The 13099-nt window shown below is 41.5% G+C and overlaps 1 long non-coding RNA gene across 2 annotated transcripts; it reads left to right on the top strand.

Annotated features, from left to right (window-relative positions):
* LOC133924524 (uncharacterized) lies at positions 1-10435 on the top strand. 2 transcript variants are annotated; one of them, XR_009910820.1, is made up of 4 exons: positions 1-1345; positions 6990-7158; positions 9676-9742; positions 9914-10435. It is a non-coding gene; the product is annotated as an uncharacterized LOC133924524 (long non-coding RNA). The 2 variants fall into 2 exon arrangements; XR_009910819.1 differs by having other exon boundaries at positions 9676-10435.
* Positions 10436-13099: the final 2664 nt, after the last annotated feature.

The raw sequence follows: 13099 nt of genomic DNA, 5'->3' as shown, positions 1-13099 counted from the left end.
TCAATCACGCCTAGCTCGCCAGCGATGCCGCCGATCAATCGATCCATCGAGGCGCACCTCACCGTCACCGTTGCTAAGCTCCCACCTCATGGCAGCCGAGGGCAGCCAAGAGCAAACCCTAAAGCCTTAGCTGCAACGTCCCAGCCGTCCGGATCGAGGCAACCTGCCACGCCTGGTGCGCGACCTGGCCCACCTCCCCGCTATAAATCGGCACGGCCGGTGCACGCCTCTCCTCCTCGATCCCTCGCCAAACCAAGCGGCCGAAACACCCAAGCAGTTGTTCGCGTCTCTCTCGCCGTCTCGGCCGTGGTCGCGAGGATAAGTGGGTTGGGTTGTGGCGTGCGGGCGGGCGGGGTGGTGCCGGCAGGGCGGGGCGGGCGCGCGCGGTGACAGAAGAGAGTGAGCACACGGCCCGGCGTTACGGCACCGGCGCGGATGTGTGCCGTCGCGGCCGCGTGCTCACTGCTCTTTCTGTCATCCGCTGTCCCCCCCCCCCACCTCATACCATACGGGCTCTCGCTCACCGCCGGCCGGTGCCCCTCCGCCACGCCCTAGCCAGCCCGACCCCTAGCCTCGCGCTGTGTCCACAGACCTCTGCATGAACTCGTACCATGTTCTTTGGGTCGTTCATCTTCTTTCATGCACGAATCAGCCGCCCTCTCTCATATTCTTGGATTTGCTCGATCTTTCGGTCCTCTTTTATCTTCATGGCACTGTTTGATTTGATTGATGGGAACGGGGAATGTGATTTTCTCGATCTCCCAGGATAAAATCGAGGTGTTTTGGTGTTTCTTCTTGCTGGTGTCTGTATTTGGTCGTGGTTTTCCCTCCCTTGGGCTTCCTGGCCTCGTACGACGCCCTCCTCCGTTCATCTCTTCCGAGGAGCGGCAAAAACCATTAGGGGGAAGTACCACACCACATTTTTTTTAACTCCCTTCTCGGGAAGGAAATGCGTGGTACTTACTACTGTGCCATTGATGGGTCTTGGAACCCGGGATGTGGTAGCAGCATCGTCCAATCGTCCAAGGAATCTACCGGATGCATGGATCCGTGATCCCGTCCATTTTTTTTTTCTTTCACCAGATCTATTTACTAGTTCTGCTTCTTACTTGATTACTTCCTCCTCTTCCTGTTCTTTCTTGCTTTCCTCTTTCGTTTTCAGGTCACTGTTAAGCACCAGAGCTCACAGGCAGTACAGTGTGGACGAGATGAGAGAAAGAAAAGGAGGCCATGACGAACCGAGGAAGAACAAGAACACATGGAATTTTGAGGGGAAGGGCTCACTACGGAGACACGGTTCGCAGATCTGGCGCTGCCTTTTCCGCGCCTTATCATCGATCGATCGGTCAGTTATCTTCTGCTGCCGTCCATTCTGTTCTTGAGAATTTACGCCTCGAATTGTCACGTCGCTCGTATTGAAAGTAGGAGTAATGGTGCAACGATGCATTGTCCCCTAATGGCTCCAGAAATGTAGGATACTGTTGAGATAGCACTACTCCATTGATGGTGCTCGTACCCATCCTCATAATTCCTCGCCGCTGCAGGTTCTAGCGAGGGGACTGGCGATATGGTCGTGAATTCTGAATTTTCCTTTGCACGGATTAAGTGTGTGTGTGTGTATATATATATATTCGTGCTATAATGGCTGCTTGTTGCTCAAACAAGCAGTTCTGAAAATCTTACCGAATTACGAGAGAGAGAGAGAGTTTTCTGTGTTCCAGGTAGAGTTAGTTTGGGTATTGGATTTATCAGAATATTCGCACTGTTTGTAATGAAAATTTGCAAAAAAAATTTATCACATATAGGCCAAGTATGTTCTGTCTAGTCTGGTAGTTGTAATTATTATTGAACGTACAATGTAATGCACATGCTTGGAATTTCAACGTGCAAACAGTGAACTTAGACTACTCCCCATGCGAGTTTCATTTTCATTTAATGAGGTGACATATCATCATTTTTTTAATGATGTGGCAAGCTAATTAATATGAGAGAGATTAAAATAGTTTCATCTAGATAAAACCACATGGACACAAAGTCTAACACCTAATGAGTCTTACATGAAGAGCATATAAAACAACAAAATGAAACTATGCATGCATTGGAGAAGAGTGTTTCAGCCATCAATTTATTACTATCTTATTGATGTAGCACTCTTGGAAACAATATTATGAAACTTCCCATTAGGAGTAGTCTTATGGGCTAGCTTGGGGATTTTTAATTTTGAACCTACTGGCGATCTCTGCGCAAAAACATTGATTCTTCACACACGAAATGACAAGTTGGCCGGTTAACCTAAATAAATAGCAACTTCGTCATGTCCTTGGTTGAAATGCGTGAGATGTAAACGCTCGCAATGTTTTTCTATCGAAAACTAGGGGCAAGTTGCTGTTAATTTGTGTGGTCAAACTAACTTTCAACAAGATAACTTGCAATATTGCATGTTTTTTGTAAAATACAACAAAATCTGACATTTTTAAACTGCTAAAATAATAGTTTTAATTGTAGTGTGATCATACAAAGTTTCAAGTTGACCCAATTCCTGTAAACAATAAGGGACCGTTAGTTTGGAATTCTGAAATTTCATAGAATTTCTCAGAGGAAAACAATTTAATTGCCGTACAGGAATACGGGAGTATTAATTTCTGTGTTACAAAAGGGACCACACCTTCTACCTTCTTTATGCATGTTCATTGTCCTTTGTAAGTCACTTGTTATGTATAGCCATAAAATCAAAATAAAATCGATGCATGGATCTTGCATGAAAAGGGTTGCTTGTTATTCTTGCTAGCTGTATTTTTGAGAAGGCATATGTTAAATACTCGTATCATCATCTAGTTGCTAGTGATTTTCTCCATATGGTAGTTTCATTCAGCTCACTACTCTTACAAATTAACTTATAGCAAGACAGTGTGTGTATTGTTGTGATATATTCCCAATTAACGCATCGCACTATCAACTGGTCTGGTATGTGGTAAAGGAGGGAAATTAATGGAACTACGGAAGGTTACTGGTTGTTAGTGCCGACAGTATCAGTGGCATGTGCTCCTATCGCTATAGCTACCATGCAGGCATACAGTATGTGTGAAAAAGAAACCCCATTAAAGCAATAGGATCTCCAGTTTGAGTAGTGTTGCTGCGTAATTAAACATAGTTATCCGATTTAATTGTTAATGACTCAATGACACTTACTCTCAATAATATATTGCAAACCATAAAATAAGAGGTTAACAACTTATATATTGTAGAGGTTGGAGGTAGATATATATACATGACAGAGGGGCATGGATAGAGTGGAAAAAGCATGCATGGTGTTTCATTTGGTCTAAACAACATATCACGATCTGTTCATCTCTATAGAACATCACTATTGCAAACCGGTCTTATACGCCGGTCCATCACTTCCGGTTACTAATGAGTTGGCAATGATGAGGTATCACTGCCGGTTCATAAGTCGTGCAGAAAAATCAGTCATCATGATAATGGTCATCACTGTTGGTTTTTAATTCGAGCTGGCAATGATGCTAGTATCGGACTCGAGTTTTTACTTCAATCCAGTTAACTCTCGTGCCCGCTCGTTTGACCAGCCAAAAAAATCTATGTTATCTCTTCCACCCTGTACTCTCTCTCTCTCTCTCTCTCTCTCTCTCTCTCTCTCTCTCTCTCTCTCTCTCTATATATATATATATATATATATATATATATATATATATATATATATATATCTCCTCTCTCTTCACACAGCAGCTGTTGCACTAGGCGGCTGCCGCAGGGCACCACCACCACAAGCCCCAGCCAGCGCTGCCACAGCACTACTCGCAGCCAGCGCCAGCGGGTGGACACACAGGCCTGTGCGCGGACGGCCTGAACCAGCTCGCTGCCGGCTTTGACGGCGCCCTCGGCTCCCTCCTTGCCGGTCTGGCCCCTAAGCTGCTAGGTCTCGCCTACTCCCTCGCCGACTCTTTGGCCCTCACGTAGGCCACCTTCGCCAATCCACTGGCACTTAGTAAGAGGTAGAGCTATAACTAGAGAGGAGCTTGGATTCGATGATGGTGAGATCGATCGATTAGGTCACATGATTTGGTGGTGTCATCTGTGTTGTAGGGTTCGTGAGGTGAAATCTGTCTCTATGGTTTGGTGAAATCTGAATTGTTGATACGTATAGCTCTTGCTCATGGTTTGGTGAAATGTGTCTATGTGGAGGTGAATGTTTTATGAGAATTAGAATTTTGATTTCTTTATGTGGATGTGAATCAAGTTGTTGATTTCTTTGTGGATGTGAATGTGAATGTTTGATGAGCACTGAGCTCGATGATATGAATGTTTGATCTTGCTGCACTCATGGATGAAACCGGCAACGGTGGTGATGCAGTGGTGGTCGCCGGACGCGTGGCGATAAAGCGGGTGTGGGGCCAGCGTGCGGATTTTTTTTATTTCTAGAAAATGGCAATAAATGGCAATACTGCTGGTGGATAACAGTCGACAGTGATAGCAATCGAACTATCACTGCCCGTTGCGTACTACCGGTTTTGAAACCGGCAGTGAAACCCAGTTTAGAACCGACAGTGAAGGACTGTGTTTTGTAGTAGTGCATGTTTGGATTATATTTGAGGAATGTATGGGATTTTACCTTTCACTGATCAGGTGTGTGTTTGTATATATATAGGAAGCATTTTTTTACTCCCGGGTGTATATACTTCTCTAATGGGTGTTTAAAAAGGTGTATGTATATCTTAAAAATTAGTATGTACATCTCAGAAAAGTATATATTTCACTTAATAAAAAGTATACGCATATCTGAAAATAGTATGCACATCTCAGAAAATAATATATACTTCAGTTATAACGGGATCAACTATGAATTGAGCCGAGAGTATGTACAACTGGGAGTATAGACTAATATATATAATTTAACATGCTACACCTTAAATAAGTATTTAACGCACCGACCAACCCAATCTTATCAAATCAGCCCACAATCGAAAAATCCCTTTTACAAAACCGGAAATCATACCTTATAAAATAGGAAAACTAAAAACAGTAAAATTGTTACAAAATATAAAAATCATGCAGTATAAAATAGGAAAATTGAAAACAGTAAATCCTTAATACAAAATAGGAAATCACACAATATAAAATAGGAAACTGACCTATGCAAAATCTCTATTACAAAATAGGAAAACACTCGTTATGAAACCGGAAAACTGGCAAACTAAAATCCCTATTTAGCGCTTTGGGTGTGAAATAGGAGTTACACGCGCGTGCGCGCACACACACACACATACATATACATATACATATATATATACACATACATATGAAGAATATAATTAAGTTAAACATATTATTATTTATATGGCTTTATCACTTTGAGACCAACATGAATTGATGTAAGTGTAGGTACTTACAGGAATTTGCAATACAGATCTCGGCCTCTCGAGTAATTCCCACACATGTGATCACGAAAACATATCAATCAGCTCCTACATACACACATCAGTCTTGGTACACATACTGGCCCACACAGTGCATGCCGACAAATTAATTCATGCATGTGGACAAATTAATTCAAGCATTTCAAACAGATGATCAAGTTAAAGCTGCACATCAGATGATCATATATTCATATATACATGTCAAACAGACTACATACTGGATATAGTTTATTCGACAGATAAATGAATAATTAAGGTTTATTAGAGTTTATATTTGACTGTTGGCGTCAATTACTTACATACCATTTTATTTTCGGACATTTGCCAGCATACAACTGAAAGAAATAATAATCAAATTAATTTTCATATTGGAGACCTTGTAGACATGTACACAAGTAAAAGAGAGCAGTGTCGTAGTAGTTCATCACAATGTCAATAAAGATTAGGTTTACTATTATGTATATTATGTCCCTGGTGCTGGACAAGTACTATTGCAAAACTAATAAGTGGGATTTAAAGCCCCTAGCTACTTTAATTCAAATGAGATGGAAAAGATCTCATCCTCAACTGGTTTATGAGAAATCAGCCGATTGACCGAGATGATCAGATGAAGTCAACGGATACCTCAGGAGAAAGTTTTCAACCTTTTGTTTGCTTGATTCTAGCATTGATTTCAGAATAGATGGTTGGAGATTAGTAAAAAGATATATGCCACTTAAAATGCACCATGCTGGAATACTAAGAATATTGTATATGCTCTGTCTGTCTAATTAAACTCTATAAACTGTATCTCCATTATTTCCATCTTTGATTTACTGCACACATATATACAGTGGCACATTATGTTAGTATATGGGCTTTGTGTCGAAGTCAATTTAATGAAGTTTATGGCAGAAGCAGTTGAAATGCACTTTTTAATTAATAAATAATTTGCGTGTTTTAAATTTGGGATTTTTTTTGTATGACCAATTCTTCCCGTGCATTCAGCTAACTGAGACACACGTTCGTGTAATTGTTGACAGTTTGGCGCCAATCAAATGAAGACCACACTATATATTAGGTAGATTAGAGGAATTATGAATGAACTTTGAAGAAACATTGATCAAGAACTAAATGCATCTTTGGAGTTCAGTTTATGAAATGGCTCTCTCGTTCCAAGCTTCAGTGCCGACTGGGATGTTGGGTTTTATGTTTCTGTTGAGATTTATCCTCCTAGCTAGTGTATTTTCGTCGTGCTTTGTTTTCTGTTTTGTATAAAAACAGTAAATTTGCACTTTACAGTAATGCTTGTTAAAACTTCCAGATATTGAATCAACAACTTCAGAACAAAACCCCTCAATTGGTTCTGATGTATTAGGAAGTAAGTCGTTCTGCACTTCTGTCAGTTGAACAAGGGAAATTTCCAATCTGATGAACTACTGGTAATTATAAACTACAGGGATTAATGGTCTTCTTTACATAATTACTGTAATATATCAGTGGCCATGTAGTTTTAATTTCTAGAGCCCAGACTTTACCGCAACTGATGCTATGCATATTTCTTTTCTTTTTTTACAGCCACCGTGGTATATATGTTCTCGTGATGGATGTCATGATCATGAAACATCCATGGAGCTGCTGATGTTGGACGCTTACAGCGGCTTCGTTTGAAAACTGAAATTCGAGGGAGGAAGGACACATGGTTTTACTTGGCGCCATGCATACTGTACTGCTACTGCCACAACAGGTATCTGGATTCTGGAATATGTACATAACATCCATCCATGCATGAAGGTGCTGCGATAAAGCGTTCTGGTTCAGTCATTGGAATTGTTAAATTGATCTATGTTCAGGATTAAATTTTTTTCCAAGGGGCGATCAGGACATGCGGTACCGACTGACTCGTCTGATTTATATTTCCCTGATACTGAATACGGGATTCAGTTGTTTGACCCTGCAAAGAGTTTGACATGCATGGCTTGTATGAAATCATACGTTAGCATCATGCATTCACATATATGTTCGACGTATAAATCATAGAAGCACCTCCAAATATGAATGGCTTTGTGAATTGCCTGAAAGAATAGAGGAATGTTGGGCAGTGCGCACAACTGCGATCTTACTATATATTTTTGAAAGATATATGTATATGTGATAAATTCATGTTACTCGTTTTCGTCCTTTTTGATTAGTTGATTTCTTGTTATGATCACTGGTAAGGTATTGGTAACTAACTCGTGCTGTTATGGCTTTGACATGAAGACGCTGTTATGGCTTGCAACTATTTTTTTTAGCATGATCCACTTTCTCTTTCTGTACTTTACACGTTTGCAACTCCCGTTGCAAGTGTGCAGTATGGAAACACTGTTATATTCCAGTATTCTCCCAAAGCTATTTGCATCTGTTCATGCATAGGCAGGAAATTTTTTATTGCATTTTCTAGGAAAGGGAAATTGCAAATTCCCCATACAAGTTACCTGAAGTTTAATACATTCTTACAAGTAACATAGTTATATTAACCACCCCATAAGTCTACCCCGGTGTAAAATCCCCCAAGTGTTCTTACTCGATCTCTTATCAAAATATTTGTCGTGATGTGACATTAAATATTGTGCATACTCCATATAAGATGGGATTTCTCAGTTGGTCTAGTTAGTGGAACGAAGTGATATGAAATAGTCGATCCATATAATGCGCAGTTAATACCCTGAATATTACCTCCTCTTGAATGAGATTCGGATCCAAAACACCATTTGTATTGATCACCGATGAGGCATCGTGTACAACAAGATATCTTGTGCCTAACTAACTTCCTGATCCTATTGTTGTAATTTATGGAAATTTCAATGTTTATGCCTTGAGTCGCTTTATAGGCTGTCAGAACTAGGCTATGATCTGCTTTGGCCCAGGCCCACGATGGGCACCATATAAGTGCGGCTTCTAGGGTTGGGAAGGGAATTTTTCCCCTGGCTGTGGCGCTCTTCGATGGCTCAGGTGCTGGCGGCGGCGGCAGCAACGTCCGGCCGATTTCCCGGGTCGCTTGGCTGGTTGCAGGAGCACTGGAGGCCATCGGTTCGTTGGGTGGCGCGCGGGAATCTCGCTGGGGAGCTGGCGCCGGTTCTCTGCGATGAGGATAAGGCCCCTATTTCTTCCCCTCTCCCTCTCTCGGTGTGAAGGCATGAGCTTTGGCTAATTCCTCTCCCCTGTGATTTCTCTCTGTGTTGTATCGGGAACTAGAGCCCGAGGTTTCTCTCGTGCTGTCTCTGGTACTCTACTCTAGAGAAAGGGTGTTGGTGGCCGGAACTACAGCGTCGAGGCTCGCCGGTATTGCAGTGGCAGTACGGTGGAGGACTTTGTATCTCCGATCTCCTCTCACCGCCGGCAACGGAGGGTGATAGGTTTTTTGGGTCAGCGGCTTGCTAGCCGTACCTAGCCATTCTTTATTTTGATTTCGGTCAAATTTTCACTATGAGTTTTCTTCCACTTCCTCTGGACAGCATGCTCTGTGATGATTATATATGTTTAGATTGGGCTATTAGATGAGTACAATAGCTATAGACTTGTGATCTGGACAGGGTGCTGATGTTCCTATAGTAGGCACAATTTTGGACATAATTCTGTTATTGCTGTGAAAAGAATAGCAGCTGCAGACTTGTGTGCACATGTGGTTGTATGTTGACTGTAACCTTATGCGCATGTGTTGCTGATCTTGCTTGTAGCACTGTCAGTTCCTTTGAAGGTGCAGTGTGCAGCTCTATTCTGAAATGTCTAGCCATAACATACTTCTGTTGATCTCATATTTTTGTATGGCTTAGTTGGTTCTGTTATGGCTAGATGGATTATGTTAAAGAATTCTTTTTAGTCACTGTCCAGAACATAAATTGTTTAGCTGTCCAAGTTCTTTGAGCTAGTTGAGATCTCATTAATAGTCCAATCTATGATAAAGAGAAAAGAACAATTAGGGAGCAAGACTTCTAAGTCTTGGGGCCAATTGTTACACAAATCTGAGAGCAATATATTCTCTTTCACTTTTATGCTGTCATTACATTCTGGAGATCATACTCATATGCTTTATTTTAGTATTCAGCTATTGGTGATACACCTGTTTGAGATGTTTGCTGCTGTTAGTTTTAATTCTCTCAGCTGCTTATTCATGTGTATAAATAGCTCGAATATTTGGTATAATATTTGTATATTTGGAATAAGGTATATGCTCATTATATGGCATTATATTCTTCAACACCTATGTGAACTATGCCACCAGAAAAGGAGCTGAGCAGGCGACGTGCATGGCGAGCGTGGCGAGGGAACCGGTCAGCAACAAACTTTGGGTATTTTTGTTTTCTTTGTTCACTCTTATCTACTAACCTTATTTGGTAAGATTAGGTTAGACAAATCTTGCTAGAAGAGGAGAGCTAATTTGGCTCTCTTAAAAGCAAGAAAATTCTTACCCATCTTGCCCATATTCAAACAAAGCAAATGAACCAAACATGCAAGGTTAGCCAAGGGTGGGCAAAGGATCCAAACATTTTATTGCCAACACCCCGCCGCGGTCGATGCGTCCGGAAGGCCGATGCAGAGACTGGACTTGATCCAAGCAAATTGCCAAAGCAATTGACGGAACTCGTTGAACGTCGTAGTTTGGAGGCCCTTCATCATGATATTTGCGAATTGCTGACGGGTAGGAACGTGCAGAACACGCAGAGCGCCGTTGTCCACCTTCTCTTGGATGAAGTGTATGTCCAGTTCTATGTGCTTGGTCTACCCATGATGCATAGGGGCTGCCATGTAAACTGCATATATAAGTTGCAGCGGACTTCACCGAGCAATTGTTGAAGCCAAATGCACTCATCGACCGTGTTAGCGACGGTGCAATATTCGGCTTCTGCGCTCAATCAGGATATGGACAGTTGTTGCTTTGAAGACCAAGAGTACACCAAAGACGCACCAAGACATACGCAATAGCCTGACGTCGATCTTCGAGTGTAGTTCTCTTCTGGTCGTTTTACTAAGCATTTTTAGTTCACTGGATTTGTATGTGAAAAAGGTGATTGGCCCTATGTTCGGCTCAATTTACAAGTTGATTTTTCCAATTAGCCCAGGATTGAGAATAAGTGATTGTCTGACAATGAGCAAGAATATATGTCTTTCTATTAAAAAAGATCTATTAAACTCATAATTTATTATATCTTTGTTAGCAATATTAACTAGGTATTCTAGGCAACCTGCCTGCCTAGTCCCACGGGCAGATTTACCAATATGGCAAGCTATGGCAGCCATTACCGAGTAAGGAGGAGCAAACTAGCGATTGCAGAAGCCAGAAGGAGGAAGGCTGTGAGTCTGCGCCGAACCGTTGATTGAATTTTTTGGGCCTGGTGCAGTGGTGCCTACCGGTCCATGTGGCCTCGATGCCTTACGGCTTATGAACTGGTACGGTACACAACTAACTAAAGTAGTGTTTGATTCCTAGGACTGAGTGGGACGGAGCGGATTTATCCAATTTTTTAGCTGCTTGGTTGGAGTTCAGTAGGATAAGATGATTCTGAATTAGAGAATATTTTTTAAAGATTCGAGACGGATCTGTTTAAAAAAAAAGATGAACGTAGCGGTCCCGAGTGGGACGTGTCGCTAACAGTGGGCCCAAAGTCCAAAATAGACTCGTTGCATCCCACCAAACAAACATCTATATATAAATGTAATCATCTCATTCTCAAATATATGAATAGAATCATTCCATCTCACCTCACTCTGCAACCAAACACTATATAAAGGACTAGTTGATGTGACTACTTGGACTTGCAAGCCTAGCCAAAAAGATGTTGAACTTGAAAGACACATCGTGTTCCCTTCATTATATCGCCTCATGGAGTTGCCATTGCTTTTACCGGTGGTGACAACATCAATTGAAATGGCATTCTCGGCAATAAAGATTATTAAGACCGAGTTACGCAACAAGACATCCAATGATTGATTTAATAACTTGATAGTGTGCTACATAAAGGACTTGATATTCAAAACGGGCGACAAGTTCAAAAGGGACATATATTTGCATTTTTTAGATTTAAAAATATAAAAATAAAAAATTGTGGCCGTCAAAGCTTGGGTTGGTGTCTCTAGGCGAGGCCAAGCAGGCTAGATCTGGGAGTTTTTATTTTATTTAAATTTTTTAATATAATACATAGCATATCATGGTGGTACGAGTACCTCTACCGCGCTCTCAGGAGGGCGGTTAGGCCTCACCCCTTGAGCGTAGAGCCTGTACCACCCCTATCTGCCCACTCAGAGAGCATGTAGGCTCCCTCGAGCGCCCCCCACTTACCGCCTACAGAGAGCGATAAGGCCCTTGCCGCCCTCTCAGGAGCGGTTAGCCCCCCACCACGCGCCTCTCCTCCATCCAACATACTACAAATATGTTGAAAATCAATTAAAATAGATATTTAAATTCAGAAAAAAAGGAAGAGAGGGGACGAGAGGAGAGGGAGGCAGCGCGACGAAGCCCTACTATTTTTGATCTGTAGATTTAGGATCTCGATTTTCAGTAATTTTTCTAGACTTATGTTTTTATTAGTAATTAAAATATCACTAGATCAAGGGTTTAGTGACATAATAGTAGTTACATTATATGAGACCTGGAGTTTAGCAAGCTAATCAGAAAATAAAGTTTTTCTATCTTTTGTAGTATATTATAAATATATATTTCAACATGGTAGAACAGTCATTTGATATATAGCCATATTTAGAGTACGGTAGTTTCGATTATCTAGATTTTACAAAAATAGTTATTTAGGTAATAATTATAGATATTTAGAAATTGTATTAAGTTGATGGGGGTTTAATTAGTTTAAATTAGCTAGTTTGCTTAGGAGCAATATTAATTGTAGTGAATTAAACGTATTGTTAGGTGATCATTGGTTCCAGTAATTTTGTCATAGTTTCGATAATCAGAAGTATAGTTTTCTGGTATTAACGTTGGACATATTTTCGGATGTTTCTAGGATGTCCAATACGCTATATTTTCATATATATTATGGTGAAAGACATATTGGTTATGATCCTACCGGTGTAGATGTCTCTGGATTTTAGCATGTCATCAAGAGACTTAGTAGAGCCAATGAGAGGACTATAGTGGGCGTGCTACTCAAGGGTACTTCAAAGAGCTCGTACCGATTAATGTGACATCTACTTGGAGACAATAAGTACATATAGCATGTGAACGTGGTCTCCCTCTTGTGCTGCTAGCTGAGGCGTACCAGAAGGATCCAACAGAGAAAAACATTAGGAAAGTAGTAGCAGAAACAAGTTAGGTAGTGGTGGATGAAGCACACCCGACTATGGGGCACGAGCAAGACGTTAGGAATGTGCAGGAGATGCAACCGAGGGGTGTAGCCAATGAGGGGAGCACATCTCTAGCATAATTGTAGAGATGGAGAGGGAGGATCAGCAGCTCGAGGAAGCCATTGCCGATGAGGATTTATCTGATGAGGAGGAAAATACTCATGTTCTTGCAGAGTGGAGGAATCAGAAATTTTCATAGCTAGTGTTCAGTGAGGGTCATCGGGCACCGAGTGTAAGTGGTATGGCTAGGAATCTGGGCACTTTATTGATGAATTGGAAGGGAATTATAGTGGCTAACTTAATTGGAATAGCAGTTGCAGAGGAGATCGCCCTCCCTGGGAGGCTCTGACCGA

The sequence above is a fragment of the Phragmites australis genome, chromosome 7 (genome assembly GCF_958298935.1).
Source record: "Phragmites australis chromosome 7, lpPhrAust1.1, whole genome shotgun sequence".
NCBI classification, from domain to species: domain Eukaryota; kingdom Viridiplantae; phylum Streptophyta; class Magnoliopsida; order Poales; family Poaceae; genus Phragmites; species Phragmites australis.
The sequence above is the reverse complement of the archived record's forward strand: the minus strand, read 5'-3'. Positions and strand labels throughout refer to the sequence as shown.